This window comes from Carlito syrichta, unplaced genomic scaffold, assembly GCF_000164805.1.
Source record: "Carlito syrichta isolate Samal-C Ts95f unplaced genomic scaffold, Tarsius_syrichta-2.0.1 Scaffold308964, whole genome shotgun sequence".
Classification (NCBI taxonomy): Eukaryota; Metazoa; Chordata; class Mammalia; order Primates; family Tarsiidae; genus Carlito; species Carlito syrichta.
Genome location: NW_007253060.1, coordinates 82,179 through 91,099, shown reverse-complemented (window position 1 = coordinate 91,099; position 8,921 = coordinate 82,179). Strand labels below are relative to the sequence as shown.

The 8,921-nt window shown below is 42.6% G+C and overlaps 1 pseudogene; it reads right to left on the bottom strand.

The window, feature by feature from the left end:
• Positions 1 to 3,392: 3,392 nt before the first annotated feature.
• LOC103268900 lies at positions 3,393 to 5,019 on the bottom strand (annotated as a pseudogene).
• Positions 5,020 to 8,921: the final 3,902 nt, after the last annotated feature.

Genomic DNA, 8,921 nt, shown 5'->3' with positions numbered 1-8,921 from the left:
GTCTATGAATGTCCTTTCTAGTGAGATGAGTCTCTTGGAGGCAATATATTGTTGCCTGGTGGTATTTTATCCATTTTGCCATTCTATGTCTTTTCAGTGGTGCATTTAGTCCATTCACATTCAGGCAAACTATTAAAATGTGAGAGTTGATCCCCATCATGGGGTTCTCATTGAGCTGTTGTTGTTGTTACTGTTTGTTTGTTGTCTTTCTTTTGGTTTTGGGGTTGGTTCATGTGTGCTGTTAATCTTTTTCCTATACTCTTCATTGTTATTCTTTTTCCCTTTTCTTCTGTTTTAATACTTTCTTAAGTGTTTCTTGTAGAGGTGGTCTGGTGGCAGCATAAGTTCTTAGGAATTTTATATCTGGGAAGGATTTTAATTCTCCCTCACTGATGAAGCCTAGCTTGGCTGGGTAGGCTCGGTTGAAATTGTTTATCTTTTAGAACTTTGAAGATATGGCTCCAAGTTCTTCTAGCCTGCAGGGTTTCTGAAGATAAATCTGCTGCTATTCTAATTGGTCTTCTATGGTAGGCAATCTGACCTTTTCCTCTTGCTACCTTTAGGATTTTTTCTTTTATACCTACTTTATTTAGGCGAATTATTATGTGTTTCTGAGTTGGTCTTCTCATTTGTTTTCTTGCAGAGGTTCTCTGAATCCTTGTCTTTGAATTTCCACATCACTGATGGGATGAGGGATGTTTTCTTGAGCAATTCCATGGAATGTTTGTTCCAGGGGGCCTCTGTCTCTCTTTCTGCCACAGCAAGTTCAATTACTCTTAGGTTTAGTCTCTTGAAGTAATCGCTCATCTCTTGACGGTTTTGTTCTGTCTTTTAAAACTTCTTTTCTATGTTTTTGACAGTTTTTGGGTTAGTTCTATATTTTGGTCCTCAAGCTCTGAGATTCTTTCTTCTGCTTGGCTAATTCTGCTTTCCATGCTTATCAGTTTGTTATTTATTTCATACAGAGTATTCTTTACCACTGTTATCTCAGTTATCAACTCCTTCCTAGTTTCTTCTTTTCTCTCCTCAATTTTTAAAAATCTCTCCATTAATGTCTTGATATCTGGGCTTGTAGTCTGAGACCAGTCATTCTAGGGTCAGTTTTCTGAAGTCAGTTTTCTCACTGTCTGACCTCCCAGGGGTCTGTGAGAGAACCATATTCTTCTTTTGGTTTTTCTTCATTTGTGTAGATTTTTCTCCCCCAATTTCTCTTCCCTTCTTTAATTCTGTTTTTCAGGGAAGGTGTGGTTGCTTTTACTTCCTTTTGTTCAATTTCCTGTTCTTCCTTTTGTGGGTCCTCTGGCTTTGTTCACTTCTGAGGCTGGACTGTGGTTTTGGGACTGTACTTTTTGCTGTTTTTAGGTTTAATTGAGGGGGAAGCTGTGATTCAGAATCTATCTGTATATCCCTGTATCTGTCAACAGGTGTATGGGCACACTGGGACCCACTTTCCCCTGCCTTATACTCTGTCCATGAAGTGGGGTTTAGGGTTGTTCCCTGGAACAAAAAGAGGTAAGGAAAAGAAAAGTAATGGAAGAAGGGGGGTCAAGAGGAAGTTGGAGAGAGAGAAATGTAAGAGGGAAAACAGACATACACTACCAACTAATGAATGAAAAGAGACACAAGGCCAGAAAAGCATAAAAAACAAACAAAATTCCCTAAAGTATACTGGTAATCACACAAAGACAGTCTAATAAAATCATACCTTTTGATGTGTTTTTCCCCAACACAAGCAGGTAGTCTAAATCAAAAAGCAAACAAAAGTGAACAAAACAAACAGTCAAAACAATAAAATCAAAAATCAAAATAAGAAACCAGACTAGCTCTGGAGTCTTTCCTGAGTGTCTAAAGTCTCTTCATCTCTGATCTCTAGCCCCTCCCCTTTGCTCTCATTACAGGCAGATAGATTTACTCATAGATTGGGTCAGTTCCCTTGTCTTGGTGCCTTGCTGCCTGAGGACCAAGTTGTCTGTGTCTGATTCAGCGTAGAGGAGGTCCTTCTGTCTCCTGTTTAGGCAAGTTACCTTAGAAACAAAGTGGAGGCTGCTTGGAGATGGGTGGGGCAGTGCGAATTTCTGTCTGGAAAATGGCTGCAATGGGCAACTCCTCTTTTGCTAATCCTTTCTCTTGACTCATCCTTTTTTTCCCACTCTTCTGAGTCCATAGATGATCCACTATGATGGGCGATGGTGTGTGTCTGGCATCAGGCACTATCAACCAGTGATATAGCTGGGTGCTGCATTTGGTGTGCTGCCAGTGGTTTGGGGTGGAGGAGTGAGCCAGGAATTCCTGGACTAGAGCTGAGAGTCACAGTGTCAGTAGCTGGTAGCAAACAGCAGTAGTCCCTTGCGGAGGCCATAGTGTGAAGGAGGCTGTTTGCTGCATGGACCTGGCTATAGCAGTCACCCCCATGTGGGTGGCAGCTGCAGCAGTGCATGGAACTGCCTTCAGGAGTCACTTTTTGTGGAGATTGTCACAGTTCAGTTTGTCCCGTCACCATCTTATTGAACATCCCCAAGAATCCAATTTTAAAATCAGTTAAGAATTATTGTAATCCAGGAAATCTTGCAATAGTTGTACATGTAAAACCTTGTCTGAGAACCTTTTCTATTCTCTCACCATTGGTCCACTCCACAAATTCCAGCTGGTGCAGAATAGCAATGCCCCAAATAAGAGAAAACCAAGAACTCATCCACAAGACACCATCATCCAGGTGGGTTTGTTCAACTTCCAGTATGTGTCACTACAACTTTTGGGATGAATACAGAGCAATCAAAATGGATGAAAAACATTTCAGCAAAACAACCATTATTTGCCCACAAAACAGTGAAAAACAGTGATATAAAACCAACAAACCAAATACAAATCTAACAGCATTCTGCATCTTCAGAACTTGTTCCCACATTTGTGCAGTGTTCTTGGTCAACCACCCATCAAGATTTTCTGCGTCTATTTGAAGTACTTTTATTAAGTTATCAAAACTACTGTTTTGACCATAAGTTGCATAGTATTTTGATGATAAGGAAATCAATTTACTCAATTGTTACTCTGTGCAGGACACTCATCAGTGCAGCAAGTGTAGAGGAATTAAAAATAGAAGTCTCTCATTTCTAAACTGAACACAGGAGTTCTCACATTAAAATCATAAAAAAGAAGGGGAAGGGTGCTGGCAACATGAATACTACGCACCAGACAGGACTGAAATAGTTTGGTTGGATGTGAGGATTATTTCCTTGAAAAATCTTAAAAATACCTAACCAAGCACTACCTTAAGTCCAGTGAGTACAGTGCTCCATATCTGTCCACAAAAATAGAGTAACATGTGTTCATTCATTATGATCCATATAATCTCAGTCTCTGCTTCCCAGACAAGTGTTCCTGTTCCATCACCTCTAGCTACAAGCTATTGTTTCTAACTGCTGCTCTGCTTCAGCAGCCATGGCTGCTGCCTGCAACTGTTCTGTCTTGCTTTGGATGACACAGGGGTAATTGGTTTCCTTTCAGTGTGCATATTGTTTTCATGCCTTTTCAGGTCCGATGCCTTGGCAAATGCCTTGGTGCAGAAGCCACACACAAAAGGGTTTTCTCCTCTGTGTCTTCTTTCGTGATCCTTAAGGTGGGACTTGTGTTTGAAGGCTTTGTCACACATGTGACATGCCAACGGTCTTTCATTATTGTGAACTCTCTCATGCTTCTTTAAGTCTGGGGCATGAATAAAGGACTTTCCACACACGCCACAACTGTGTGGATTTTTAGGTGCCCTTTCAGGTGGGCCTGTGTGGTGAAAGTTTTTGTGCACATCTCACACACAAATGGCTGGTCTGCTATGTGGATTTTTTCATGCTTCCTCAATCTGCCTTCATCAGAAAATGTGCTGACGGACAATGTGCTCCTGATAGTGACCATAAAGAAAATACTCAAATTTCATGTCACTAGCAGCTGTTGTCCAGCCTGGTGTCTGCTCATCTTTCACTTCTCTCATCCTATCATTAAATGTTAAGACACAAGGGACCTGGGATCCCAAGTCCTTTGATTCTGAGGTCTGCAGAATTCCGCTTTCTGGCCATAGCAATTGACTTTCTGAACTTGCTCACTCCTCAGCACTTTCAAAATCACTTTCTGTACCATGAGCATTGTCGTGGGTGACTTGCAGTCCTCCTGACTCAGAGGGGCGGAGGTACCTTCCACAGTGTTATCAGAGCGATTGTCATCCTGATCCTCAATTTCTTCCACATCCTGAGTGTCAGCAGCATTTCCCATGGGGCGATTTATTTTGAGGCAATATTTACTTTTTGATTGGCCATTATTTTCATCAGGACTAGACACATCATGCTTCTGAAAACAGAGCTTGTTCAAAAATCAGATACCAAGAATCTGACCTGATGACATCAAGTTAACATCTTTTTTCACAGGAATCTTTTTGGTGCACATGTAGTTCAGGATCTTTTCAAATATATCAGAATGAGAAAATCTATTTCTATTACTGAAGAACAATCAACCTCAAGCTTCTTGAAAAGTTTTTTAAAACAGGTGCGGCAGGCGGCAAGAACAAATCTGTGCACTCTGAATTTCACATACTCAACTACAATAGCAATATCACAAAATTCTCCTTCCAGGCATTGTTCATTTAGTGTTTTCAGAAACAGAGTTTTATGATAATCCTGATTATATTTAATAGTTTCAGACTACTGATGAAAAACTCCATGAACAACTCAGGCTATCATCTGAATACCTTGAATGCCAAAATCTTCAGATCAGAATAACTCTGATCAGCAGCACTCCAGACCTGCAGCCTGGCATAGCCACAGACACTCGCCATGGGTTTTCCGCACTCACTAGCATGCAGACTGGGACAGGATGGATGCGGGATGCGGGGGCACTGTGGGTGGCAGTGTGTTTTGGATTTTTTTTTAGTTTGGGGACAGGGTGGGGTGGGGAGGATAATCGTGCATGTCCCTGATGGTAGCAGCCCTCCTTCTGCACAAGCACAGAATGTCTAGCTGGCGAGTACACCCGCATGGTCCCCCTCTTTCTGGTGCATGCACGGTGCATGTTGGGAAGGACAGTGCGCTGCCTGCTTGCCCAGTACAGAACATGACTGAGCCTCTAAGTGGGTGAGCAGGGAAAGGGTTAATCCGGGTCCTTGCCCACACTTTCATTGGAGACTGTGGGGCACCCCTGGAGGGCCCGGACCTGTGCACTTGCCCTCACATGTGTGACTTGGGGTGCCAATCATATTTTCAAGGATCTTGTCTATGCAATCTCTCACCCACGTGACTCTGGATCAGTTTCTACATGTTAATATTTCTTATTGTGGGTCACATTTCTCAGTCCTTTGTAGTGTGGAGATAGACATTGTAAGTTTGACCATTGGGTGTTGAGATTTTCTTCTATTCTTATGAGTGTCTTATTCTGGCAGGTTTTTTCCCCCTGATTTTTGGGGGGCTTGTGCTCTAAAAGTCCTTGGGCTTACCAGAGCAGCAGTTAATAAAGGGCAAAATTTTCTTGAGAACTATGTAAACCCCTTCTGAGATCTCGATCTGAGTTTCGCTGATTTATAAGGCTTTTAAGCCGACTCCATCTTTCGGACCAGAAACTATTCCTGACCCCATGTGAACTCCAGGTGCTGTCCCTCTCCTGCTCCCATGTCGTTCTTCTCAGGTCTTTGAGAGTTCCCTTCCATACCTCCAAGACACGAGGGTGCCCTCTTCGGGGTCCATGTCTGAGAAGAAGAATTGCACATAGTTTTGCCAATTTTTCTCACTGTTTGTGGGAGCAGAGGAAATTCACAGCCAGGTCATAATCTGAGGCACACAATGCATTTTCCCACAAACTATGAATATTTTCTCTCATTTGGGAAATGTAGTCACAATTTAAACTTCAGGTGTTGTAAACACTGATGTGTTTAAAGGCTGAATCATATTACACGTTGTCTTCTGCATCCTATTCTACTGTCCCTCCCTTTCAGTGTCTTCCTTCAATGACAGATGAATGCTTATACCTTATGCTGGTTCCACTGAGAGGGTAGTTGGTGGACAAGAGAACATCCCTTGGGCACTTTCACAGACAGCCAACTGAGAAGATCTGACCCAGCAGACTCTAAAAATGCTTGTTCTCCCCTCTAGTTCTGTGGATGGCATTGCGCTTGACACCATCTCCCCTCTCACCCTGAATCTCCCAGGTGGCTTGTGTCAATCTTATTCTTGTTATTTAGAGTCTTACACACCATGACCTATTTTTTGCCCAGTCTGTATTCGTTTGCACCCACGTACATAGCCTCATTTGCAGCTCTTTTCTTTCTCCCCCATCCCTTCTCCCTGGGATCATTTGCCTTTTACTGACAATTATTTTACTCTCCCCTTTGGTCCATGACAACTGATAATGCACTCTAATGTAAATTTCCCTCAGCATTTCCTCATTTAAAATATACTTCTCGGACTTCCGGCAAGATGGCGATGGGGCAGCCTGGTCTGTGAGACCCTCTGCAATAGAGAACACGCATAAAGGCCCTAGCTGTCTCCCAAGGGCTGCAGCTCCCACCTTCCACAGGCTGCTATTCACAGGGAGCTCAGCTGCCACCGTCACCCACCGTTGCTACTCAGGTATCACAGCAGTCTGGGCTGCTCCCTCAGTCGCGAATGTTGCCACTGCAGTCATTCCCAGCTCATGCCTGAGGCTACCCACAACTTCAGACCATGAAGCCCCCACAAGCAGGATCTTCTGAGATTGCCACTGCCTGGCTGCTGCTGCCACTGCCACACCACACCCCTAGCCCAGATAAAAGCCTGTAGAACTCCCCCCATGTATGGGGAAGTTGCTGTAGGTCATGGATCCGTAACCAGCTCACTCCCCTCTGACTGCAGCCATGAAATACCACCACCTGCTGGGAGTCCAAGGTAACAATATCAAAACAGGAATGGCAGAGGCTCATCCCTCTTGATAAATAGAAAAAGCCAGATCTCAGTAATAGACTGGGCAGAGGGCCCATATCTGAACTGTTCTTCACATCAGGCCAGTGGCAACTGACCCTAACTGTGAACAATTCTACCAGCATGTAACGACAGCTAGAAATCAGAGCTGAAAGGACACTGGACTTAAAGGAAAAATCTGAGTGTACTTGGTTGGTTCTGTTAGTCTACTGACTTTAATCTATCTCTTTTTGCCTTTTTTTTCTTTTGCCTTTTTTCTTAGTTCTTTGTAAATCTCATCTTGTATAAAGGAATAGCACACCAAAAAGGAGGTTGGTCAGCATGTACGTTAGGACCATTGTATGTTTTAGCTTTTTATGTGGTTGTTGGTTAGTTTTAGGTCATGGTTATTGCATTTATTTATATTTGTTTCAGTCTTTGTGTCTCTTTTCACTTACCAGTTGGTACACTCATCGGTTTTCCCTCTCCTCTCTCTCTCCACCCCCTCCTCACCCCACTGCCTGCTCCATTCTCTTCTCTCTGTTAACCTCATTTTGCTTTCGGGGAGTAAAACTACAACCCTACTGCAGAGACAGACTCCAAGGCAGTGGGAAGTGGGTTTCAGACTATCCATAAACCTTTTGGTGGATACCGGGATCAGCAGAGAGATTTAGAACCACAACTCTCCCCTTAATTAAATCCCAAAACTACAAAAGGACTTCCCTCAACCTACAGTCCAACTCCAGAACTGAACAAACAAGAGGAAATACATTAGGAAAAATAAGAGATTGAACAAACCGAAGTAAAAGAAACCCCTCCACCCCTGAATAACAGAATTAAAGAAGATGGGGAAGTGGAGGGAATGGAAAAGTAGGGAGGAAAAATCTGCACAAACAAAGAAAAACCAAAAGAAGAATATAGGGCTCACACAGACCCCTGGGAGGTCAGACTGAGAAAACAAACTTCAGAACACAAACAATGAAGAGCCCCAAGAATGACTGGTCACAAGCAACAAACCCAGACATCAAGGCATTAATAGAGAGAATTAACAAAATTGAGGAGAGGCAAGAGGAAAATAGGAAGGAGCTGATGACAGTACTGTGAGGGGAGATAAATAACAAACTAATAAGCATGGAAACCAGAATTAGTCAAGCAGAAGAAAGAATCTCAGAACATGAAGACCAAAATACAGAACTAACCCAAACTGTCAAAACATAGAAAAGAAGCTTAACAAGTCAGAACAAAACCTTTGGGAGATGAATGATTACTTCAAGAGACCCAATCTAAGAGTAATTGGCCTTCCTGAGACAGAGAGAGAGTCAGAGGTCACACTGGAACTAACATTTCGTGAAATCATTCAAGAAAACATCCCTCATCTCAACAGTGATGCAAAAATTCAAACACAAGAGATTCAGAGAACCCCTGCAACACATCAATGAGAAGACTAACTACCAGACACATAATAATTTGCCTAAGCAAAGTACCTATAGAAGAAAAAGTCCTAAAGGCAGCAAGAGAAAAAGGCCAGACTACTTACCAGGGAAGACCAATTAGAATAGCAGCAGATTTATCCACAGAAACCCTTCAGGCTAGGAGAGCCTGGAGCCCTATCTTCAATGTTCTAAAAGATAAACAATTTCAACCAAGAATAACCTACCCAGCCAAGCTAAGTTTCATTAGTGAGGGAGAATTGAAATCTTTCCCAGATATCCAATCCCTAAGAACCTATGCTGCCACCAGACCACCTCTACAAGAAACACTTAAGACAGTACAGAACCCAGAAGAAAAGGAAACAACAACAACAATGTTCTTCACAAGAGTACAGGCAAAAGATTAAAAACACACAGGAACCAAGTCCAAAACCAAAAGAAAGACAACAAACAAACAGGAACAACAACTCTATAAGAACCTTATGACAGGGATCAACTCTTGCATTTCAAGAATCAGCCTAAATGTGCATGGACTAAATGCACCACTGAAAAGACATAGAATGGCAAAATGGATAAAATATCA